Raw genomic sequence first — 26,404 nt, forward strand, 5'->3', positions numbered from 1 at the left:
TGAACCACAGCGGTTGCAGTTGCAAACCACACTGGAACCCTTCCGGGTCGTGTTCTCCAACCGGCCTGGAAGGACTGAGTTAGCGGTCCATGAGGTGGACACCGGGAATCACGCCCCACTACGGCGAACACCCTATCGAATCTCTGACCAGGTGCAGCAGATTATGCGCCAGGAGATCGATGAGATGTTACAGCTGGGGGTGATTCGACGGTCAAAGAGCGCGTGGGCCTCACCTGTAGTTCTCGTGCCAAAGAAGGACCGGACCACCCGGTTCTGCGTGGACTACAGGGGGCTCAACGCCATTACAGCCTCTGACACGCACCCAATGCCGCGCATCGAGGAGCTGCTTGAGAAGTTAGCTGGCGCAGAATACCTGACAATAATGGATCTGAGTCGCGGATACTGGCAGATTCCCCTGAGCCCCGAGGCGCAGGAGAAGTCCGCCTTTATCACACCCTTTGGACTGTACGAGTCCACGGTCATGCCCTTCGGCATGAAGAATGCCCCTGCCACTTTCCAGCGGATGGTCAATCTCCTACTTCAGGGACTGGAGAAGTACGCTGTGGCGTACTTAGATGACATTGCCATCTTCAGTCCCTCCTGGGATGAACACCTGCAGCATCTCGAGGAGGTGCTCGGGCGAATTCACCGAGCAGGACTGACTATCAAGCCGGGAAAGTGCCAGATGGGCATGAGGGAGGTTCACTACCTGGGGCACCGGGTAGGTGGAAACACCCTAAAGCCAGAGCCTGACAAAGTGGGCGTGATCGTGAACTGGCCCACTCCCAGGAACAAGAAACAGGTGATGTCCTTCCTGGGCACTGCAGGGTACTATAGGCGCTTCGTGCAGCACTATAGTAGCCTGGCAAAACCTTTGACGGACCTCACCAGGAAGAAGCTACCCCACATCGTCAACTGGACAGATGGCTGTGAGGGGGCCTTCCAGGCGTTGAAAACCGCACTGTGCAACGCCCCTGTGTTGAAAGCAGTCGACAGCAGTCGACCATTCTTGGTACAGACCGACGCCAGCGAGTTTGGCCTTGGTGCTGTGCTCAGCCAGGTGGACTCGGAGGACCAAGAGCACCCCGTGTTGTACCTGAGCCGGAAACTTTTGCCGAGGGAAGTGGCCTACTCCACCATTGAGAAGGAGTGCCTGGCCATAGTCTGGGCCCTGCAGCGCTTGCAGCCCTACTTGTACGGTCGCACCTTCACCGTGGTGACCGACCACAACCCTCTGCGCTGGCTAAGCACCATGTGTGGAACCAATGGCAGGTTGCTACGCTGGAGCCTTGCCCTTCAGCAATTTGACTTCACCATTAAACACAAAGCGGGCAGGGAGCATGGGAATGCAGATGGACTGTCCCGCCAGGGTGAACCCACGGAGGTGCGCATGGAGGCATACCGAGAGGTCCTGCCGCCGTAGCGCACGCCAAAAGGGGGGAGGTGTCACGATATGGTATGAAATATCATGAGTTTAGTGCTCTTGTCAGCCCAGGATGTGGGCTAGGAGGCCCCCCTTGTTTTTTGCTTCAGAGTTGAGCTTGCTTGCCAATGTAGATGGGGGAAGTGAGTTTTATTGACGAAAGGCATTTACGACCCCCAGTTCCTGTAGTAGTAAGTGCTCAGCTTTAACAGTTAGAGAAACTTCTAGAACCATGCGGTCCTTTGTTCGGTTATTGTGAGATATTAGACAAACTATTTAGGATAGTGGGATGATAAATACATATTCTTTATCTCCGTCGAAGCATCTACCCATCACTCTAAACACCGTCGCCTAACTCCATCGGGGGAAGAAGTAGGGATTGCTCTGTAAATAATAGGACATATTTGATCTCCTTAGAAAGCTCATGTTAATACAAGCTCTATGCTGGGTGTGATATGACTCTGATATGTACTGGGACGGAGTTATAAGCATTAGACCAATTTGTATCCAAGTTACTCAGACTGAAAGGTAGGAGGATCTGGAAAAGCCAGCCCTTTCTGTGAGGTCACAGACTGTAGATTATAAAGTTGTGGCCAGATCTCCCGGCTCAGTCTTCTTCTTCTCTTTTCCTGTGAGCCCTGAGCAGCACATCCAATGAGCTGGGATGTCTGGCTGACTGCCATGCAATGATCTGAGAAATGTGAGTGTTATCGTTTCTTCCTTTAATCCTTTTATTTTCATAATTACCTTGTACATATTTGCAATTGTCTCATTTGTAACATCTTTGTAAAATATTTTATAAACACTGCCTAAAAATCATTTATGGGGTATCATATTTAATACTAGTTCGTCCTTCCTGCTCTAAATACGTACCCTGTCTCTGAAGGGAATTACGCTACTATTTTGGGGGTTGGCTCCAGACCCGTTCAATTGGAGCTGGTGGCAGCGACCGTGTGCCGGCTTTTGGGGGTCCCTGTAGCGACTGCGGCTTGATAATTATTGTTCCTGCCTGAGTGGGAGTAGTTATCGCGTTACTGCAGTGCGCCCAATAGCCAGTACATAGCAGGCAGCCTTTCTGGCGACTAATTACCCCAGGTGCAGTACCTAATCTGACCTGAGAGTAAGGGGGGCGCCAGAGAGCTGCAGTGTTAAGTGGAACTGTAAGCGGGATAGACACAAATCCCTGCAGTTCATGGTATATTGAAGAGCAGTGGGATACCTAAAATAAGCCCCTGCTGTAAATTAAGAGGTCCATAACCTCGTGTGTGTTTTTTTTCATCACATTGTGGCAGTGGAGGGATAACTAGGATAACCCCCCTGCACATGTGATAGCCGTCTGTTGGTCTAAAGTCACCCCAATCCGTGACATATTGTAGGCAGCGGCTAAGGGATCTTGACAATTGGTGACAGTCACGGTGTGAATCGTGACAGTCTGAAAAAGCCGTAGGGAGGGGAGTGAGAGGAGAGGATATGCACTGCGCACGGGCACGGATCACAGGCCCGCGGTGGGATTACATTAGACGACACTGCGAGGCGGGATCTCGGCCAGCGCACCCGCACAGGCGCAGCCAGCCTGACACCAAATGAGGTCAGAAGACGGGCAGCGCAACATGTGTGCATGGCCAAGGGCTAACCTAACAGCGCAGGCTCCGGGACAGATTCAAACAACGCTGAGGAGGCGGCGCATGGCGCCAAGGGGGTAAAAATGATGGCTGTGCTGCGTCACACGACAAAGGAAAGTTCCACCTACCGGACGGTTTAACGCTGTGAGGAGACACATTTCATAAATGTTAGGTTCCGCATGTACAAGGACCATAATTAAAAGAGCTAAGTTTACCTTTTCCAGCATTAGTGCTGTACACAATGGCTCTTTCAGCTACAAACGCCTGGGGGGGGGGGGGTTAAAGGTTTCCTTTCAACTTGCTCGAGTGCAGGCTTCGGCCTACACTCCGCTCCCCCTGCTCCTCCTGCTGACCCTGGGCTCTAACACCGCCAGTTTTTGCCCAGATGTGCTAGCTGCACAGAGAAAAACACCAGCCAATGTGTCAGTGGGGTTCAGCACCGCCAGCTGTTCCCCTGCTGTGTAGCCGGCAACGTGTCCTGCGACCGCCACGCAGACACAAGAACTGAAATTGAAGGGAACCTGTCCCCCCTCCCCCAGGTGTTTCTATGTTTTACAGCTACCTTGAACAGCAGTAATGCTGCATGTGTTCAAGGTGGCTCAGAAACTTATTCTCCTTGCCCATGTTGAAGTGAACACGTCTAAAATGTGTCCTCTGTGACCATTAAAACGTCCCTCAGGTGTGATTTGACTTTGTATTGACACACGCAACAAGCTCCTTGGTAACGCTGCCCGTCTTCTGGCATCATTGTTTGGCTGGCTGCGCCTCTGCGGCCGCCCTGACCCACACAACAGCCCTCGTTGTCTTATTTAATGGGACTGCGAGGGTGTGATTGATGGGCAGGATCAGTGCATCAGTTCGCCTGTCCCTCCTCTCCTTCCGCCTTCTTCGGACTGTGCGGCTTCATGGCCGTGGCATGCGATAAGGGATCAGATGACGCCGCACAGTCTGAAGCGGGTGTAAGGACCCGAGTGTGAGAGGCGAACATATGTGCTGCGCCAGGCCCTGAATCCCAGCCCCGCAGTGTTTTAACAATGTTAAGACACTGCGGGGCTGGGATTCATGGTCATCGCGAACCGCACCGGCCGACATTACATGATGCCAGAAGATGGGCAGCGCTAACGGCGCTAGGCCAGGGGATAACACGACAGCGCAGACTCCTGTACAGCAAATAACAACGCTCGGGAGGCTGCACCCAGCACCAAGGTGGGATTCTTGACACCTGTGCTGCGTCTCATTACAAAGGGAACTCTCGCCTCCATTACACAGTTTGACTGTATAAAGGGCTAAATGTTATACGTGTTCCATTCAGCGTGTGCAAGGAGAAAAATTACAAGAGCAACCTTTGACTTGCGCAGCACCGCTGCTGCATAAGCTGTGGCTCTTCTACTTTGTAACCCCTGAGGGGGGGTTAAAGGTGACTTTTGAAATCGGTTCAATTAGGCTTCGGCCTACACTCTGCTCCACCTGCAGAGCCCGGGCTCCAACAACGCTAGTTGCTGTCCGGAAGTGCTGGCTGCACAGAGCCAAACACCTCGCCAATGTGTCAGTGGGGTCCAGCACCGCCAGCTGTTCCCCTGCTGTGTAGCCGGCAACGTGTCCTGCAAAAGCCACGCAGACACAACACACCCAAAGCTGCCGCCTGTGCAGGCTTCGGCCTACACTCCCCTCCCCCTGCTCCTCCTCCTCCTCCTGCTCCTCCTCCTGCTGTCCCTGGGCTCTAACACACCGCCAGTTGGGGCCCAGATGTGCTAGCTGCACAGAGAAAAACACCAGCCAATGTGTCAGTGGGGTCCAGCACCGCCAGCTGTTCCCCTGCTGTGCAGCCGGCAACGTGTCCTGCAAAAGCCACGCAGACACAAGAACTGAAATTGAAGGGAACCTGTCCCCCCTCCCCCAGGCGTTTTTACGTTATCCAGCCACCTTGTACAGCGGTAATGCTGCATGTGTGCAAGGTGGCTCAGAAACGTATTCTCCTCGCACATGTGGAACTGAAAACACGTCTGAAATGTGTCCTCTGTGTGACCATTTAACCGTCCCGGTGGTGTGACTTTCCTTTGTAATGACACGCTGCAACCCCCTTGGTAGCGCTGCCCGTCTTCTGGCATCATTGTTTGGCTGGCTGCGCCTCTGCGGCCGCCCTGACCCACACAACGCCCCTCGGTGTCTTATTTATTGGGACTGCGAGGGTGTGATTCATGGGCAGGATCAGTGCATCAGTTCGCCTGTCCCTCCTCTCCTTCCGCCTTCTTCGGACTGTGCGGCTTCATGGCCGTGGCATGCGATAAGGGATCAGATGACGCCGCACAGTCTGAAGCGGGTGTAAGGACCCGAGTGTGAGAGGCGAACATATGTGCTGCGCCAGGCCCTGAATCCCAGCCCCGCAGTGTTTTAACAATGTTAAGACACTGCGGGGCTGGGATTCATGGTCATCGCGAACCGCACCGGCCGACATTACATGATGCCAGAAGATGGGCAGCGCTAACGGCGCTAGGCCAGGGGATAACACGACAGCGCAGACTCCTGTACAGCAAATAACAACGCTCGGGAGGCTGCACCCAGCACCAAGGTGGGATTCTTGACACCTGTGCTGCGTCTCATTACAAAGGGAACTCTCGCCTCCATTACACAGTTTGACTGTATAAAGGGCTAAATGTTATACGTGTTCCATTCAGCGTGTGCAAGGAGAAAAATTACAAGAGCAACCTTTGACTTGCGCAGCACTGCTGCTGCATAAGCTGTGGCTCTTCTACTTTGTAACCCCTGAGGGGGGGTTAAAGGTGACTTTTGAAATCGGTTCAATTAGGCTTCGGCCTACACTCTGCTCCACCTGCAGAGCCCGGGCTCCAACAACGCTAGTTGCTGTCCGGAAGTGCTGGCTGCACAGAGCCAAACACCTCGCCAATGTGTCAGTGGGGTCCAGCACCGCCAGCTGTTCCCCTGCTGTGTAGCCGGCAACGTGTCCTGCAAAAGCCACGCAGACACAACACACCCAAAGCTGCCGCCTGTGCAGGCTTCGGCCTACACTCCCCTCCCCCTGCTCCTCCTCCTGCTGTCCCTGGGCTCTAACACACCGCCAGTTGGGGCCCTAGGAAGACAAGCTTGAATAGGTCCCCATCCGGGTTCCAGTACCGTCAGCTGGTTCTCGGCAGTGTCTTTTGCTCTTGTACCTTCTGCTCCCCATCCTGGTTCCAGTACCGTCAGCTGGTTCCGGGCAGAGCCTTTGGCTTAGGTGCCTCCCTCTGGGTATCCGAGTTCCACCAACGTCAGGTGGTCCTTGGTAGTGCTTTCAGGCACGGGTACCTCCTGCTTAGTAACCGGGTTCCAGTAACGTCAGCTGGTCCTCGGTAGTTCCATTGGCTCTTGGACCTTCGGCTACCCATCCGGGTTCCAGTACCGTCAGCTGGTTCTCGGCAGTGTCTTTTGCTCTTGTACCTTCTGCTCCCCATCCTGGTTCCAGTACCGTCAGCTGGTTCCGGGCAGAGCCTTTGGCTTAGGTGCCTCCCTCTGGGTATCCGAGTTCCACCAACGTCAGGTGGTCCTTGGTAGTGCTTTCAGGCACGGGTACCTCCTGCTTAGTAACCGGGTTCCAGTAACGTCAGCTGGTCCTCGGTAGTTCCATTGGCTCTTGGACCTTCGGGTAGCCATCCGAGTTCCAGTTCCATCAGCTGTTTCTCGGCATTTTCTCAGCCTTCTTGTACCTTCTGCTACATTTCCAAGTTCAAGACCCGAAAGACGATGACCCGGAAGACCACCCCTAAGATGATGACGACACCAGAGACGACAACCACCGAGATGACGACGACCCTGGAGACGATGACCCTGAAGACGACCCCGATGACGACGACCCCGATGACGACGACCCCGATGACGACGACCCTGGAGATGACGACCCTGGAGATGACGACGACAACCTGGAAGACCGAGAAGCAGAAGAACAAGAGGCTGCAGAACAAAGAGCAGAAGAACATTAAGCATAAGACTAAATATCAGAGCAAAAGATATTATCTAAATTATAAGCAGAAGAAGACTAAGCAGTGTATGGGGGTGAGTCCGTTCCTCCTCGTGGTGCCCCTGGATAAAGCCTGATGCTGCAGGCCAAACTGAACGCGGACAAATGTAACTGTTTTGTGACAGGCAGAACGGAAGGTGTAATCTTCAAACTTTTATAGATAACAACTACGGGAATGCCTGTCACAAATAAGAATATGATGAAGAAGTTGAATATAAAAAAGATAATAGTTAAATAAAAAGAATATGAACAATGTAAAAAAAAAAAAATATATATACGTAGAAAAGAAGAAGATGAATAAGGTGAAGAAGTTGATGTCACAGAAGCTGATGATGAGGATAATGAAGAAGAAAGTGTGGGAGAAGTAAAAAATAGGGTGAAGGGCGTGGAAGTAGTGAAACATCAATATCTGACAAAATAAATAAAAAATTAACATAGTCAAATTCTTTCTAACGCCGAACGTCATAAAAAAATTAAAAATACTGCTATTCTATTTGATTGGGATAAACCCCTGTGCCTTTAATGTCTCCGCCACCTCCCCCAATACATCCTACATTATTCTTAGTTGTTTTCCTTCATGTAGAATTAACCTACAAGGAAAGAAAGGGTTTATTTTAATTCCGATATTTTCGTCCCATTGACTTGCATTGGGATCGGGTATCGGTATCGGATTGGATTCCGATACTGTGACGGTATCGGCCGATACTTTCCGATACCGATACTTTCCGATATCGGAAAGTATCGCTCAACACTAGTGTAGAGTGTAGGGTGTAGAGTGTAGGATGTAGAGTGTAAAGTGTAGGGTATAGAGTGTAGGGTGTAGAGTGTAGCGTGTAGGGTGTAGCATGAAGGGTGTAGAGTGTAGGGTGTAGAGTGTACAGTGTAGGGTGTAGAGTGTAGGGTGTAGGATGTAGAGTGTGTAGTGCAGGGTGTCGGGTGTGGAGTGTAGGGTGTAGAGTGTAGAGTGTAGGGTGTAGAGTGTAGGGTGTAGCGTGTAGGGTGTAGGGTGTAGAGTGTAGGGTGTAAGGTGCAGAGTGTTGGGTGTAGGGTGTAGAGTGTAGGGTGTAGAGTTTAGGCTGTAGGGTGTAGGGTGCATGGTGTAGAGTGTAAAGTGTAGGGTGTAGAGTGTAGAGTGTAGGGAGTAGGTTGTAGAGTGTAGGGTGTAGAGTGTATAATGTAGAGTGTAGGGTGTAGGATGTAGAGTGTTGAGTTTAGGGTGTAGGGTGTAGAGTGTACGGTGCAGAGTGTAGCGTGTAGAGTGTAGAGTGTAGAATGTAGAGTGTAGGGTGTAGAGTGTAGGGTGTAGAGTGTAGAGTGTAGTGTTCGGTGTACAGTGTAGAGTGTAGGGTGTAGGGTGTAGATTGTAGAGTGTATGGTGTAGAGCGTAGGGTGTAGAGAGTAGAGTGTAGGGTGTAGAGTGTATGGTGAAGAGTGAAGGTTGTAGAGTATAGAGTGTAAGGTGCAGAGTGTAGGGTGTAGAGTGTAGAGTGTAGAGGGAAGGGTGTAGGATTTAGAGTGTAGAGTGTAGGGTGTAGTGTGTAGAGTGTAGTGTGTAGCGTGTAGAGTGTAGGGTGCAGTGTGTAGAGTGTATAGTGCAGGGTGTAGGGTGTAGAGTGTAGGGTGTAGAGTGTAGGCTGTAGGGTGTAGTGTGTAGGGTGCATGGTGTAGAGTGTAAAGTGTTTGGTGTAGAGTGTAGGGTGTAGAGTGTAGGGTGTGGAGTGTAGAGTGTAGGGTGTAGAGTGTAGAGTGTAGGGTGTAGCGTGTAGGGTGTAGGGTGTAGAGTGTAGGGTGTAGCGTGTAGCATGTAGGGAGTAGGGTGTAGCGTGTAGGGTGTAGCGTGTAGGGTGTAGGGTGTAGGGTGTAGAGTGTAGCGTGTAGCATGTAGCGTGTAGCGTGTAGCGTTTAGCGTGTAGCGTGTAGGGTGTAGGGTGTAGTGTGTAGGGTGTAGCGTGTAGGGTGTAGCGAGTAGGGTGTAGAGTTTAGCGTGTAGCGTGTATCGTGTAGCGTGTAGGGTGTAGGGTGTAGCGTGTAGGGTGTAGAGTGTAGCGTGTAGCGTGTAGAATGTAGCGTGTAGCGTGTAGGGTGTGGCGTGTAGAGTGTTGCGTGTAGCGTGTTGTGTGTAGCGTGTAGGGTGCAGCATGTAGGGTGTAGAGTGTAGCATGTAGCGTGTAGGGTGTAGGGTGTAGAGTGTAGGGTGTAGCGTGTAGGGTGTAGAGTGTAGCGTGTAGCGTGTAGCTTGTAGCGTGTAGAGTGTAGGGTGTAGCGTGTAGGGTGTAGAGTGTAGCGTGTAGGGTGCAGAGTGTAGCGTGTAGCGCGTAGAGTGTAGCGTGTAGGGTGTAGCGTGTAGCGTGTAGGGTGTAGAACGTAGAGTGTAAGGTGTATGGTGTAGAGTGTAGGGTGTAGAGTGTAGCATGTAGCGTGTAGGGTGTAGGGTGTAGAATGTAGGGTGTAGCGTGTAGGGTGTAGAGTGTAACGTGTAGTGTGTAGCGTGTAGGGTGTAGGGTGTAGAGTGTAGGGTGTAGCGTGTAGGGTGTAGAGTGTAGCGTGTAGAATGTAGCGTGTAGTGTAGGGTGTAGCGTGTAGGGTGTAGAGTGTAGCGTGTAGGGTGTAGAGTGTAGCGTGTAGAGTGTAGCGTGCAGGGTGTAGCGTGTAGGGTGTAGAATGTAGAGTGTAGGGTGTATGGTGTAGAGTGTAGGTTGTAGAGTGTAGCGTGTAGCGTGTAGGGTGTAGGGTGTAGAGTGTAGAGTGTAGCGTGTAGGGAGTAGGGTGTAGGGTGTAGCGTGTAGGGTGTAGCGTGTAGGGTGTAGGGTGTAGAGTGTAGGGTGTAGAGTGTAGAGTGTAGAGTGTAGCATGTAGCGTGTAGCGTGTAGGGTGTAGGGTGTAGAGTGAAGGGTGTAGCGTGTAGAGTGTAGCCTGTAGGGTGTAGAGTGTAGCGTGTAGCGTGTAGAGTGTAGGGTGTAGCTCTTTCCAATGGCCTACAAGCATAAGTGAAGCAGTGAGCAGTAGTCTCTATTAGTATAGGAGATAACAGAAAACATTTCACATTCACGCTACACTCTACACCCTACACGCTACACTCTACACCCTACACACTACACTCTACACCCTACACCCTACACGCTACACTCTACACCCTACACGCTACATCCTACACTCTACACTCTACACCCTACATGCTACACGCTACACGCTACATGCTACACGCTACACTCTAGCGTGTAGCATGTGGCGTGTAGCGGGTAGGGTGTAGGGTGTAGAGTGCAGGGTGTAGCATGTAGCGTGTAGCGTGTAGGGTGTAGAGTGCAGCGTGTAGGGTGTAGCGTGTAGAGTGTAGCATGTGGGGTGTAGGGTGTAGAGTGTAGGGTGTAGCATGTAGCGTGTAGCGTGTAGCGTGTAGAGTGTAGCATGTAGGGTGTAGGGTGTAGAGTGTAGGGTGTAGCATGTAGGGTGTAGAGTGTAGCGTGTAGCGTGTAGGGTTTAGAATGTAGAGTGTAGGGTGTAGCGTGTAGCGTGTAGGGTGTAGAGTGTAGGGTGTAGCGTGTAGGGTGTAGAGTGTAGCGTGTATCATGTAGCATGTAGCGTGTAGGGTGTAGAGTGTAGAGTTTAGGGTGTAGCGTATGGGGTGTAGAGTGTAGCGTGTAGGGTGTAGGGTGTACAGTGTAGGGTGTAGCGTGTAGGGTGTAGAGTGTAGCGTGTAGGGTGTAGGGTGTAGAGTGTAGGGTGTAGCGTGTAGGGTGTAGAGTGTAGCGTGTAGGGTGTAGAGTGTAGCGTGTTGAGAGTAGAGTGTAGCATGTAGCATGTAGGGTGTAGGGTGTAGCATGTAGGGTGTAGGGTGTAGCATGTAGGGTGTAGAGTGTAGGGTGTAGCATGTAGTGTGTAGAGTGTTGCATGTAGCGTGTAGGGTGTAGGGTGTAGAGTGTAGGGTGTAGCGTGTAGCGTGTAAGGTGTAGGGTGTAGGGTGTAGAGTGTAGTGTAGCGTGTAGGGTGTAGAGTGTATTGTGTAGGGTGTAGGGGGTGGGGTGTTGAGTGTAGGGTGTAGCGTATAGGGTGTAGAGTGTAGCGTGTAGAGTGTAGGGTGTAGAGTGTAGGGTGTAGCGTGTAGGGTGTAGACTGTAGCGTGTAGGGTGTAGAGTGTAGCGTGTAGCGTGTAGGGTGTAGGGTGTAGCGTGTAGGGTGTAGAGTGTAGCGTGTAGGGTGTAGAGTGTAGCGTGTAGCGTGTAGCATGTAGAGAGTAGCGTGTAGCGTGTAGCGTGTAGGGTGTAGAGTGTAGCGTGTAGCGTGTAGCGTGTAGCGTGTAGGGTGTAGGGTGTAGAGTGTAGAGTGTAGGGTGTAGAGTGTAACGTGTAGTGTGTAGGATGTAGCGTGTTGCGTGTAGCATGTGTAGTGTAGCGTGTAGGGTGTGGAGTGTAGCGTGTAGCGTGTTGCGTGTAGCATGCAGCGTGTAGGGTGTAGAGTGTAGCGTGTAGCGTGTAGAGTGTAGCATGTAGGATGTAGGGTGTAGCATGTAGAGTGTAGCGTGTAGTGTGTAGTTTGTAGCGTGTAGCGTGTAGGGTGTAGGGTGTAGGGTGTAGCGTGTAGGGTGTAGAGTGTAGCGTGTAGGGTGTAGGGTGTATCGTGTATCATGTAGGGTGTAGAGTGTAGCGTTTAGCGTGTAGGGTGTAGCGTGTAGGGTGTGGAGTGTAGCGTGTAGGCTGTAGGGTGTAGAGTGTAGGGTGTAGCATGTAGGGTGTAGGGTGTAGCGTGTAGGGTGTAGAGTGTAGCATGTAGCGTGTAGGGTGTAGAGTGTAGCGTGTAGCATGTAGGGTGTAGGGTGTAGAGTGTAGGGTGTAGCGTGTAGCGAGTAGGGTGTAGGGTGTAGAGTGTACGGTGTAGCGTGTAGCGTGTAGGGTGTAGAATGTCGAGTGTAGGGTGTATGGTGTAGAGTGTAGCGTGTAGCGTGTAGTGTGTAGGGTGTAGAGTGTAGGGTGTAGCGTGTAGGCTGTAGAGTGTAGAGTGTAGCGTGTAGCATGTAGGGTGTAGAGTGAAGGGTGTAGCGTGTAGGGTGTAGAGTATAGCGTGTAGGGTGTAGAGTGTAGCGTATAGCGTGTAGAGTGTAGCGTGTAGGGTGTAGCGTGTAGCGGGTAGGGTGTAGAATGTCGAGTGTAGGGTGTAGAGTGTAGCGTGTAGCGTGTAGCGTGTAGGGTGTAGGGTGTAGAGTGTAGGGTGTAGCGTGTAGGGAGTAGGGTGTAGGGTGTATCGTGTAGGGTGTAGCGTGTAGGGTGTAGGGTGTGAAGTGTAGGGTGTAGCATGTAGCATGTAGCGTGTAGCGTGTAGGGTGTAGGGTGTAGTGTGTAGGGTGTAGCCTGTAGGGTGTAGCGTGTAGGGTGTAGAGTTTAGCGTGTAGCGTGTAGAATGTAGCGTGTAGCGTGTAGGGAGTAGGGTGTAGGGTGTAGGGTGTAGCGTGTAGAGTGTAGTGTGTAGCGTGTAGTGTGTAGCGTGTAGCGTGTAGGGTGTAGCATGTAGGTTGTAGAGTGTAGCATGTGGCGTGTAGGGTGTAGGGTGTAGAGTGTAGGGTGTAGCGTGTAGGGTGTAGAGTGTAGCGTGTAGCGTGTAGGGTGTAGGGTGTAGAGTGTAGGGTGTAGCGTGTAGGTGTAGAGTGTAGCGTGTAGCGTGTAGCTTGTAGCGTGTAAAGTGTAGGGTGTAGCGTGTAGGGTGTAGAGTGTAGCGTGTAGGGTGTAGAGTGTAGCGTGTAGTGTGTAGGGTGTAGGGTGTAGAGTGTAGGGTGTAGCGTGTAGGGTGTAGAGTGTAGCGTGTAGCGTGTAGCGTGTAGAGTGTAGCGTGTAGCGTGTAGGGTGTAGCGTGTAGCGTGTAGGGAGTATGGTGTAGCGTGTAGGGTGTAGCGTGTAGGGTGTAGGGTGTAGGGTGTAGAGTGTAGCGTGTAGCATGTAGCGTGTAGCGTGTAGCGTGTAGCTTGTAGCGTGTAGAGTGTAGGGTGTAGCGTGTAGGGTGTAGAGTGTAGCTTGTAGGGTGTAGAGTGTAGCGTGTAGGGTGTAGGGTGTAGAGTGTAGGGTGTAGCGTGTAGGGTGTAGAGTGTAGCGTGTAGCGTGTAGCGTGTAGCGTGTAGAGTGTAGCGTGTAGCGTGTAGGGTGTAGGGTGTAGAGTGTAGGGTGTAGCGTGTAGCGTGTAGGGTGTAGCGTGTAGGGTGTAGGGTGTAGGGTGTAGAGTGTAGCGTGTAGCATGTAGCGTGTAGCGTGTAGCGTGTAGGGTGTAGAGTGTAGAGTGTAGCATATAGCGTGTAGCGTGTAGGGTGTAGGGTGTAGCGTGTAGGGTGTAGAGTGTAGCGTGTAGAATGTACCGTGTAGCGTGTAGGGTGTCGTGTAGAGTGTAGCGTGTAGCGTGTAGTGTGTAGCGTGTAGGGTGTAGCATGTAGGGTGTAGAGTGTAGCATGTAGCGTGTAGGGTGTAGGGTGTAGAGTGTAGGGTGTAGCGTGTAGGGTGTAGAGTGTAGCGTGTAGCGTGTAGCTTGTAGCGTGTAGAGTGTAGGGTGTAGCGTGTAGGGTGTAGAGTGTAGCGTGTAGGGTGCAGAGTGTAGCGTGTAGCGCGTAGAGTGTAGCGTGTAGGGTGTAGCGTGTAGCGTGTAGGGTGTAGAACGTAGAGTGTAAGGTGTATGGTGTAGAGTGTAGGGTGTAGAGTGTAGCATGTAGCGTGTAGGGTGTAGGGTGTAGAATGTAGGGTGTAGCGTGTAGGGTGTAGAGTGTAACGTGTAGTGTGTAGCGTGTAGGGTGTAGAGTGTAGCGTGTAGGGTGTAGCGTGTAGAGTGTAGGGTGTAGCGTGTAGAGTGTAGAGTGTAGCGTGTAGCATGTAGAATGTAGCGTGTAGTGTAGGGTGTAGCGTGTTGGGTGTAGAGTGTAGCGTGTAGGGTGTAGAGTGTAGCGTGTAGAGTGTAGCGTGTAGGGTGTAGCGTGTAGGGTGTAGAATGTAGAGTGTAGGGTGTATGGTGTAGAGTGTAGGTTGTAGAGTGTAGCGTGTAGCGTGTAGCGTGTAGGGTGTAGGGTGTAGAGTGTAGAGTGTAGCGTGTAGGGAGTAGGGTGTAGGGTGTAGCGTGTAGGGTGTAGCGTGTAGCATGTAGCGTGTAGCGTGTAGCATGTAGGGTGTAGAGTGTAGAGTGTAGCATGTAGCGTGTAGCGTGTAGGGTGTAGGGTGTAGAGTGAAGGGTGTAGCGTGTAGAGTGTAGCCTGTAGGGTGTAGAGTGTAGCGTGTAGCGTGTAGAGTGTAGGGTGTAGCTCTTTCCAATGGCCTACAAGCATAAGTGAAGCAGTGAGCAGTAGTCTCTATTAGTATAGGAGATAACAGAAAACATTTCACATTTTTCCCCATTGGGTCATAACTTCTTTTACAATAATCAGAGGTTGAAATTTTTTGCGTTTTCCTGCTCTTTCCAATGGCTTACAAGCATAAGTGAAGCGGTGAGCAGCAGTTTCTATTAGTATAGGACCCAATGGGGAAATGGGGAAAAATGTGAAATGTTTTCCGTTATCTCTTATACTAATAGAGACTGCTGCTCACTGCTTCACTTATGCTTGGGGCCATTGGAAATAGCAGGAAAACGCATCATTCTAACAGAAGTTTTGACCCAGTGGGGAAATGGGGAAAAATGTGCACTTTACACCCTACACTCTACAATCTACACCCTACACGCTACATGCTACACTCTACATCCTACATGCTACACCCTGCACGCTACACGCTACACACTACACTCTACTCTCTACACTCTACACGCTACACGCTACACTCTACACCCTACAGGCTACACTCTACACGCTACACCCTACACCCTTCACTCTACAGCTACACGCTACATGCTACACGCTACACCCTACACTCTACACCCTACACCCTACACGCTACACCCTACACGCTACACCCTACACGCTACACCCTACACCCTACTCCCTACACGCTACACTCTACACTCTACACCCTACACCCTACACGCTACACGCTACACACTACACTCTACAACCTACACTCTACACCATACACCCTACACTCTACATTCTACACCCTACACACTACACCCTACACGCTACACTCTACACGCTACACGCTACACTCTACACCCTACACGCTACACCCTACACTACACGCTACATGCTACACTCTACACCCTACACACTACACCCTACACTCTACACCCTACACCCTACACGCTACACGCTGCATGCTACACTCTACACTCTACAACCTACATGCTACACGCTGCACGCTACATGCTACACGCTACACCCTACACTCTACACCCTACACCCTACACGCTACACCCTACACGCTACACCCTACACCCTACTCCCTACACGCTACACTCTACACTCTACACCCTACACCCCACACGCTATACGCTACACTCTACAACCTACACTCTACACCATACACCCTACACTCTACATTCTACACCCTACACACTACACCCTACACGCTACACTCTACACGATACACGCTACACTTTACACCCTACACGCTACACTCTACAACCTACACGCTACACCCTACACTACACGCTACATGCTACACTCTACACCATACACGCTACACTTTACACCCTACACACTACACCCTACACCCTACATGCTACACGCTACACTCTACACCCTACACACTATACTATACACCCTACATGCTACACCCTACACTCTACACCCTACACCCTACACCCTACACGCTACACTCTACACCCTATACGCTACACCCTACACTCAACACCCTACACCCTACACCCTACACCCTACACGCTACACGCTACACGCTACACGATACACGCTACACTCTACACCCTACACGCTACACCCTACACTCTACACGCTACATGCTACACGCTATACGCTACACTCTACACCCTACACGCTACACCATACACCCTACACCCTACACGCTACACTCTACACGCTACACGCTACACGCTACACCCTACACGCTGCACTCTACACGCTAAACGCTACTCGCTACACTCTACACCCTATACGCTACACCCTACACTCTACACCCTACACGCTACATGCTACACGCTACACGCTACACTCAACACCCTACACCCTACACCCTACGAGCTACACGCTACACGATACACGCTACACTGTACACCCTACACGCTACACTACATTCTACACCCTTCACCCTACACGCTACACGCTACACGCTACACCATACACTCTACACGCTACACGCTACACCCTACACTCTACACCCTACACGCTACACCCTACACCCTACATGCTACACGCTACACTCTCCACCCTTCACGCTACACCCTACACTCTACACCCTACACGCTACATGCTACACGCTACACGCTACACTCTACACCCTACACGCTACACCACACACTCTACACCCTACACCCTACATGCTACACGCTACACGCTACACGCTACACTCTACACCCTTCACGCTACACTCTACACCCTACACGCTACAACCTACACTCTACACCCTACACCCTACACTCTACACCCTATACGCTACATCCTACATTCTACACCCTACACCCTACACGCTACACTATACACGCTACACTCTACACCCTACACGCTACACTCTACACCCTACACCCTACATGCTACACGCTACACGCTACACCCTACACTCTACACCCTACACGCTACACTCTACACCCTACATTCTACATTCTACACCCTACACGCTACACCCTACACCCTACATGCAGCACACTACACGCTACAATCTACACCCTACACGCTACACCATACACTCTACACCCTACACTCTACACCCTATACGCTACACCCTACAATCTACACCCTACACCCTACACCCTTCACGCTACACGATACATGCTACACTCTACACCCTACACGCTACACCCTACACTCTACACCCTACACCCTACACCCTTCACGCTACACGCTACACGATACATGCTACACTCTACACCCTACACGCTACACCCTACACCCTACACCCTACACGCTACATGCTACACTCTACACCCTACACGCTACACTCTACACCCTACACGCTACACCCTATACGCTACACTCTACACCCTACACCCTACAAGCTACACCCTACACGCTACACCCTACACGCTACACTCTACACCCTACACGCTACACACTACACTCTACACCCTACACCCTACACGCTACACTCTACACCCTACACGCTACACCCTACACTCTACACCCTACACCCTACACGCTACACGCTACACGCTACACTCTACACCCTACACGCTACACGCTACACCCAACACCCTACACTGTGCACCCTACACGCTACACTCTACACTCTACACTCTACACCCTACACCCTACACCCTACACCCTAAACCCTACACGCTACACCCTACACGCTACACCCTACACGCCACACTCTACACCCTACACGCTACACTCTACACCCTACACACTACACTCTACACCCTACACCCTACACGCTACACTCTACACCCTACATGCTACATCCTACACTCTACACCCTACACCCTACACGCTACACTCTACACCCTACACGCTACACCCTACACTCTAGCGTGTAGCATGTGGCGTGTAGCGTGTAGGGTGTAGAGTGCAGCGTGTAGGGTGTAGCGTGTAGAGTGTAGCAGGTGGAATGTAGGGTGTAGAGTGTAGGGTGTAGCGTGTAGCGTGTATCGTGTAGCGTGTAGAGTGTAGCATGTAGGGTGTAGGGTGTAGAGTGTAGGGTGTAGCATGTAGGGTGTAGAGTGTAGCGTGTAGCGTGTAGGGTGTAGAATGTAGCGTGTAGGGTGTAGCGTGTAGCGTGTAGGGTGTAGAGTGTAGGGTCTAGCGTGTAGGGTGTAGAGTGTAGCGTGTATCATGTAGCGTGTAGCGTGTAGGGTGTAGAGTGTAGAGTGTAGGGTGTAGCGTATAGGGTGTAGAGTGTAGCGTGTAGGGTGTAGGGTGTAGAGTGTAGGGTGTAGCTTGTAGGGTGTAGAGTGTAGCGTGTAGGGTGTAGGGTGTAGAGTGTAGGGTGTAGCGTGTAGGGTGTAGAGTGTAGCGTGTAGGGTGTAGAGTGTAGCGTGTAGCGTGTAGCGTGTAGAGTGTAGAGTGTAGCATGTAGCATTTAGGGTGTAGGGTGTAGAGTGTTGGGTGTAGCGTGTAAGGTGTAGAGTGTAGCGCGTAGCGTGTAGCGTATAGCGTGTAGGGTGTAGAGTGTAGGGTGTAGCGTGTAGGGTGTAGTGTAGTGTGTAGCATGTAGGGTGTAGGGTGTAGCGTGTAGGGTGTAGAGTGTAGGGTGTAGCATGTAGGGTGTAGAGTGTTGCATTTAGCGTGTAGGGTGTAGGGTGTAGAGTGTAGGGTGTAGCGTGTAGCGTGTAGGGTGTAGGGTGTAGGGTGTAGAGTGTAGTGTAGCGTGTAGGGTGTAGAGTGTAGCGTGTATCGTGTAGCGTGTAGCGTGTAGGGTGTAGGGTGTGGGGTGTTGAGTGTAGGGTGTAGCGTATAGGGTGTAGAGTGTAGCGTGTAGAGTTTAGGGTGTAGAGTGTAGGGTGTAGCGTGTAGGGTGTAGAGTGTAGCGTGTAGGGTGTAGAGTGTAGCGTGTAGCGTGTAGGGTGTTGGGTGTAGCGTGTAGGGTGTAGAGTGTAGCATGCAGCGTGTAGAATGTAGAGTGTAGCGTGTAGCGTGTAGCGTGTAGGGTGTAGGGTGTAGAGTGTAGGGTGTAGCGTGTAGGGTGTAGAGTGTAGCGTGTAGTGTGTAGGATGTAGCGTGTTGCGTGTAGCGTGTTGCGTGTAGCGTGTAGGGTGTAGAGTGTAGCGTGTAGCGTGTTGCGTGTAGCGTGTGTAGTGTAGCGTGTAGGGTGTAGAGTGTAGCGTGTAGCATGTAGAGTGTAGCGTGTAGGGTGTAGGGTGTAGCGTGTAGAGTGTAGCGTGTAGTGTGTAGTTTGTAGCGTGTAGCGTGTAGGGTGTAGGGTGTAGGGTGTAACGTGTAGGGTGTAGAGTGTAACGTGTAGGGTGTAGGGTGTATAGTGTATCGTGTAGGGTGTAGAGTGTAGCGTTTAGCGTGTAGCGTGTAGGGTGTAGAGTGTAGCGTGTAGCGTGTAGGGTGTAGCGTGTAGGGTGTAGGGTGTGGGGTGTTGAGTGTAGGGTATAGCGTATAGGGTGTAGAGTGTAGCGTGTAGAGTGTAGGGTGTAGAGTGTAGGGTGTAGCATGTAGGGTGTAGGGTGTAGCGTGTAGGGTGTAGAGTGTAGCATGTAGCGTGTAGGGTGTAGAGTGTAGCGTGTAGGGTGTAGGGTGTAGAGTGTAGGGTGTAGCGTGTAGAGTGTAGGGTGTAGGGTATAGAGTGTAGGGTGTAGCGTGTAGCGTGTAGGGTGCAGAATGTCGAGTGTAGGGTGTATGGTGTTGAGTGTAGCGTGTAGCGTGTAGCGTGTAGTGTGTAGGGTGTAGAGTGTAGGGTGTAGCGTGTAGGGTGTAGAGTGTAGCGTGTAGCATGTAGGGTGTAGAGTGAAGGGTGTAGCGTGTAGAGTGTAGCGTGTAGTGTGTAGCGTGTAGGGTGTAGGGTGTAGAGTGTAGGGTGTAGCGTGTAGGGAGTAGGGTGTAGGGTGTAGCGTGTAGAGTGTAGCGTGTAGGGTGTAGAGTAGGGTGTAGCATGTAGCATGTAGCGTGTAGCGTGTAGGGTGTAGGGTGTAGTGTGTAGGGTGTAGCGTGTAGGGTGTAGCGTGTAGGGTGTAGAGTTTAGCGTGTAGCGTGTAGAATGTAGCGTGTAGCGTGTAGGGAGTAGGGTGTAGGGTGTAGGGTGTAGCGTGTAGAGTGTAGCGTGTAGCGTGTAGTGTGTAGCGTGTAGCGTGTAGCGTGTAGGGTGTAGCATGTAGGGTGTAGGGTGTAGCGTGTAGAGTGTAGCGTGTAGGGTGTAGGGTGTAGCGTGTAGCATGTAGAGTGTAGTGTGTAGCGTGCAGGGTGTAGGGTGTAGAGTGTAGGGTGTAGCACGTAGGGTGTAGAGTGTAGCGTGTAGCGTGTAGGGTGTAGGGTGTAGCGTGTAGAGTGTAGAGTGTAGCGTGTAGCGTGTAGGGTGTAGGGTGTAGAGTGTAGTGTTTAGCATGTAGCGTGTAGCGTGTAGGGAGTAGGCTGTAGGGTGTAGCGTGTGGGGTGTAGCGTGTAGGGTGTAGGGTGTAGAGTGTAGCGTGTAGCATGTAGCGTGTAGCGTGTAGCGTGTAGCGTGTAGGGTGTAGAGTGTAGCATATAGCGTGTAGCGTGTGGGGTGTAGGGTGTAGTGTGTAGGGTGTAGCGTGTAGGGTGTAGTGTGTAGGGTGTAGCGTGTAGGGTGTAGAGTGTAGCGTGTAGGGTGTAGAGTGTAGCGTGTAGCGTGTAGAGTGTAGCGTGTAGGGTGTAGGGTGTAGAGTGTAGGGTGTAGCGTGTAGCGTGTAGCGTGTAGGGAGTAGGCTGTAGGGTGTAGCGTGTGGGGTGTAGCGTGTAGGGTGTAGGGTGTAGAGTGTAGCGTGTAGCATGTAGTGTGTAGGGTGTAGAGTGTAGAGTGTAGCATGTAGCGTGTAGCGTGTAGGGTGTAGGGTGTAGTGTGTAGGGTGTAGCGTGTAGGGTGTAGGGTGTAGTGTGTAGGGTGTAGCGTGTAGGGTGTAGAGTGTAGCGTGTAGCGTGTAGAATGTAGCGTGTAGCGTGTAGGGTGTAGCGTGTAGAGTGTAGCGTGTAGCATGTAGTGTGTAGCGTGTAGGGTGTAGCATGTAGGGTGTAGAGTGTAGCATGTAGCGTGTAGGGTGTAGGGTGTAGAGTGTAGGGTGTAGAGTGTAGGGTGTAGCGTGTAGGGTGTACAGTGTAGCGTGTAGCGTGTAGCTTGTAGCGTGTAGAGTGTAGGGTGTAGCGTGCAGGGTGTAGAGTGTAGCGTGTAGGATGTAGAGTGTAGCGTGTAGCGCGTAGAGTGTAGCGTGTAGGGTGTAGCGTGTAGCGTGTAGGGTGTAGAACGTAGAGTGTAAGGTGTATGGTGTAGAGTGTATAGTGTAGAGTGTAGCGTGTAGCGTGTAGAGTGTAGGGTGTAGCGTGTAGCGTGTAGAGTGTAGCGTGTAGCGTGTAGGGTGTAGGGTGTAGGGTGTAGCGTGTAGCGTGTAGCGTGTAGGGAGTAGGCTGTAGGGTGTAGCGTGTGGGGTGTAGCGTGTAGGGTGTAGGGTGTAGAGTGTAGCGTGTAGCATGTAGCGTGTAGCGTGTAGCGTGTAGCGTGTAGGGTGTAGAGTGTAGAGTGTAGCATGTAGCGTGTAGCGTGTAGGGTGTAGGGTGTAGTGTGTAGGGTGTAGCGTGTAGGGTGTAGGGTGTAGTGTGTAGGGTGTAGCGTGTAGGGTGTAGAGTGTAGCGTGTAGGGTGTAGAGTGTAGCGTGTAGCGTGTAGAGTGTAGCGTGTAGCGTGTAGGGTGTAGGGTGTAGAGTGAAGGGTGTAGCGTGTAGCGTGTAGGGAGTAGGCTGTAGGGTGTAGCGTGTGGGGTGTAGCGTGTAGGGTGTAGAGTGTAGCGTGTAGCATGTAGCGTGTAGCGTGTAGCGTGTAGCGTGTAGGGTGTAGAGTGTAGAGTGTAGCATGTAGCGTGTAGCGTGTAGGGTGTAGGGTGTAGTGTGTAGGGTGTAGTGTGTAGCGTGTAGGGTGTATAGTGTAGCGTGTAGCGTGTAGAATGTAGCGTGTAGCGTGTAGGGTGTAGCGTGTAGAGTGTAGCGTGTAGCGTGTAGTGTGTAGCGTGTAGGGTGTAGCATGTAGGGTGTAGAGTGTAGCATGTAGCGTGTAGGGTGTAGGGTGTAGAGTGTAGGGTGTAGCGTGTAGGGTGTACAGTGTAGCGTGTAGCGTGTAGCTTGTAGCGTGTAGAGTGTAGGGTGTAGCGTGTAGGGTGTAGAGTGTAGCGTGTAGGATGTAGAGTGTAGCGTGTAGCGCGTAGAGTGTAGCGTGTAGGGTGTAGCGTGTAGCGTGTAGGGTGTAGAACGTAGAGTGTAAGGTGTATGGTGTAGAGTGTATGGTGTAGAGTGTAGCGTGTAGCGTGTAGAGTGTGGCGTGTAGCGTGTAGCGTGTAGGTAGTAGGGTGTAGGGTGTAGCATGTAGAGTGTAGGGTGTAGAGTGTAGGGTGTAGCGTGTAACGTGTAGCGTGTAGCGTGTGGTGTGTAGAGTGTAGAGTGTAGCATGTAGCGTATAGCGTGTAGGGTGTAGGGTGTAGAGGGTAAGGTGTAGCATGTAGGGTGTAGGGTGTAGCGTGTAGGGTGTAGATTGTAGAGTGTAGGGTGTAGAGTGCACATTTTTCCCCATTTCCCCAGTGGGTCAAAACTTCTGTTAGAATGATGCGTTTACTTGCTATTTCCAATGGCCTACAAGCATAAGTGAAGCAGTGAGCATCAGTCTCTATTAGTATAAGAGATAACGGAAAACATTTCACATTTTTCCCCATTTCCCCATTGGGTCCTATACTAATAGAAACTGCTGCTCACCGCTTCACTTATGCTTGTAAGCCATTGGAAAGAGCAGGAAAACGCAAAAAATTTCAACCTCTGATCATTGTAACAGAAGTTATGACCCAATGGGGAAAAATGTGAAATGTTGGGGGCGTGGCCAGCGCTGATTCTGAGAGGACGTCTCAGCTGTGAGCTCCACACTGGGGCCACCTAATTAAGCGATTTTATTAAGCTTATCTTCGAGATTCCACCTAAAACCTACAGCCTCCGGCACCGGAATATCTCCTGCACAGTTTGCTACTAAGCTGCCATGGCTGACCGCAACAGCCGCAGAGAACAAGACGCTGATACAGGGCGCTGCAGCGCTGAAGAGATGATCCAAGATGGCGGCGGCGGCTCCCCGCATCCTGCATGTAATAAACCAGGAAGTGCAGGCAAGTCCCGTATCTATGGCCGGGGACGCCAGCACTTAAGAGCGACGCCACAGCGGCAGAAGCACGCCGCTTTCAAAACAAGAATGAACCCGCGGCTCACACAGAGGAAGTCAGCGGTAACCGTGAGTAAGCGGAGGGGACCGCTGGAAAATAGCCCTGCACGGAGCTCCCGCTCTCGCTCGTCTTCCCGCGAGAGCGGCCATCTTGAAAAGGAGAACGAGCGCTCTAATCAGCAGCGCTCACAGAAACAAAGCGCTGGAAAGGCTGAAAAATGTGCGCCGGCTATTTTAACAGCCGGAGATCTTTTTATAACGCCGGTTAAAGGGGCCACATCTTGCCAGGATGTTTCATTTATATCTGATGCTCCCTTTACCCCACCAGCCCCTGGAAAGGCTGCTTATGCTACACATAGTACCGGATCTAATATTAATGCCAGCCCCATTAAGGTGCCGATCGGCACCCATGGTACTCCCTATTCTAAAGGGAATATATTGGTTGCTGCAGCTCAGGAGAGCCTTCAGAATAAAGACTCAATTCTTATCCATTCTCCCAAGGATCTCGGCAACCCAACACTTGCTGATACTCTTATACAGTCACTATCTGATGTGGACGCTTCTAATAAAAATGCATCAGAAATATTCATTAAGAACATTATTCTTCTTTTGGCTCAATCTTTCCAGTCACAATTAGAATCTCATAATCTATCCCTTCGCAAAGATATAGATGATCTTGGACAGCGTGTGGACCACCTTGAACGGAAAATGGGGGAATTGGTGGAGTCCCATAATAAATTGATAGATGCACATTATAACCTGGAAGACGAGGTGGCCCAAATAAAATCAAAACAAGTTGAACAAGAAGATAGAAGCAGGCGTAGTAACTTAAAATTTAGAGGGATACCTGAGTCAATCAAAGATCGTGATCTTACAGAATACACCCAAAAAATGCTTCACTCAGTTCTTCCTAAAGCTTCTAGGGGTGATCTAACACTGGAGCGCATTCACAGACTACCTAAATCCAAATACGCACCAACTACAGCTCCCAGGGACGTCATAGCCTGTTTCCACTATTTTCAAATTAAAGAGGAAATTCTCAGGAAAAGCAGGCAATTGCCAAATTTACCGACCCCCTACAACAAGATTAAAATTTTCGCAGATTTTTCAAGAGCCACATTACAAAAACGGAGAGAATACATTCCTGTCACTGACCATCTTAGGAATAATAAGATACTGTATAAATGGGGATTTCCAACCAAATTGATCGTGATTAAGGAAGATGTCATTTTTGCGCTAACTGACTTAAATAACTCTGACAAATTTATTCACGATCTAGGCCTGCCGCCCATGGAGAGATCAAGTTCTGGACACAAAGACAGCGGAGTTTCCGACCATCTTCCAGGACATGTCAAGCCCTCGTGGATCACGAAGAAAAACAGATAAAGCTTTTGAAATATGTTAGGTTGGCCCCACTCACTTGGCCCTTAATTTCACCCCCTGAACTTTGAATGAATATTTACTCATTCACTCACACACCTCGGTGTGCATTAACTGTTGGGTTGCTAACCCACTTTCTTGCTGTTAACAAATATGTTATTTTTGTTTTATGTCTATATACAGGTTTGTGTGCGCTTTTACTGAACAAAGATCGTCATTTGCCTTCGCTTTCGTCTGATCTGGAAGGTTTCAGCATCACCATCATGGTGGGGATGCGGGCTCTGTGCAGATTGCCTCCTTTGTTTTTACAAGATATGCTGGTCTCATTGATCTCCCCCCCTGTGGGCAACTCCAAATGTAATTATAACTGTCATTACATAACTCACAAACTCCACTACTATGTCTTTGAATATTGTCTCCTATAACGTGAATGGCCTAAACAACCCCTACAAAAGATTTACTCTTTGGAAGGATATGCGGACCCTTAAAGCTGATATAGTACTGCTTCAAGAAACTCATTTATTAGAATCCGATAATCATAGACTTCGTAATAAATATTTTCCGCAAATACTCTTCTCAAACAGTAAGAAAAAAAAAGCGGGGGTTGCGATAGCCATCCACAAGGATTTACCTTTTAAAATAATAGATACAATGAAGGACGAGGAAGGTAGACAAATTAGTATTAAGGGGAAACTGGGAGATGTTAATTTCACCATCGCTAACATACATGCCCCCAATTCAAGTCAAATTCGCTTTCTTAATAGATTCAAAAAAAAACTGGAGGACTTCAGTGAAGGTCATGTTGTGTGGGGCGGAGATTTTAATCATATTGTTGATCCCCATCTGGACTGCTCCTACCCACTGACCTACTATAAACAACAAAATTTATCTAACTGGCTAAGACAATCTGGACTACAAGACAGCTGTAGAGTGCTGAATACTAATTCAAAAGAATTCACAAGGTACTGCCCTCACAACAAATCTTTCACTAGGATTGATCATATTTTTACAAGTCTTTCAGTTTTAGATCTATATGAAAAATTTGTCACGGGCCCAATTACTTGGTCAGATCATGCACCCATCCTTCTAAAACTCAAAAACACAGATAGAGAAAATAAGTCATATAATTGGAAATACAATAAATTCATAACTGTCACACAGGATAATTCCAAATTAATAGAAAAAGCCATCTCCCATTACTTTGTTGAAAATTCTACACAAGATATTAATCCGGAAACATTATGGCAGGCTCACAAGTGTGTAATTAGGGGAATCTTGATTCAGCTTGGAGCTAAACAGAAAAAAATTAGAGAATCTAAACAGAAAGAACTGTTAGACAAAATAAAAGCTCTAGAGGCTGCCGCCCAAAATGATACAAGTTTCGATAGACACAAAGAGCTAAACACCTGTAGGTTAGAGCTTAGAAACCTATTAATTGCCCAATATGAGAAAAAGGCCACTTTTCTTGGGGCTGGGTATTATACAGATAATAATAGGCCAACCAGATTGATGGCCAATAAATTTAAACCTATTAAGATGAAAAAAGTGGTGGATAGAATCTCTTTGGCTACGAGTGATGTCCTAAAACCAAAGGATATTGCAAGAGCTTTTAGGGATTATTACTTTAATTTATACAATTTGAAAGACAGTGGGGATGTCTCACCTCCCTCCCAGGACCAAATTGATTCTTTTTTGGGGAAAATGAAACTTGGAAGCCTCACGTTAGATCAGAGGGAAATACTAGACATGCCCTTTAGCGAGAAAGAGGTCATGAACGTTATTAATGCCTTTAAACTCAATAAGGCGCCGGGCCCAGACGGTTTTACTAGTGAATATTACAAACAATTTAAGCAATTGCTTATTCCCCATCTAACCCAAACACTCAACTTTATTAGAGTGAATGGAACATGTAGCAGGGAGATGCTCAGAGCCACAATAGTGGTTATCCCCAAAGCTGACAAGGATGCAACCAAGGTTGAAAATTTTAGACCAATATCATTGCTAAATACTGATATCAAAGCATACGCCAAAATTATAGCAAATAGGTTACAACACTTTATCCCAGATATCATTCACCCTGACCAAGTGGGTTTTGTGAAACAGAG

The sequence above is a fragment of the Ranitomeya variabilis genome, chromosome 6 (assembly GCF_051348905.1).
Source record: "Ranitomeya variabilis isolate aRanVar5 chromosome 6, aRanVar5.hap1, whole genome shotgun sequence".
Taxonomy (NCBI): Eukaryota; Metazoa; Chordata; class Amphibia; order Anura; family Dendrobatidae; genus Ranitomeya; species Ranitomeya variabilis.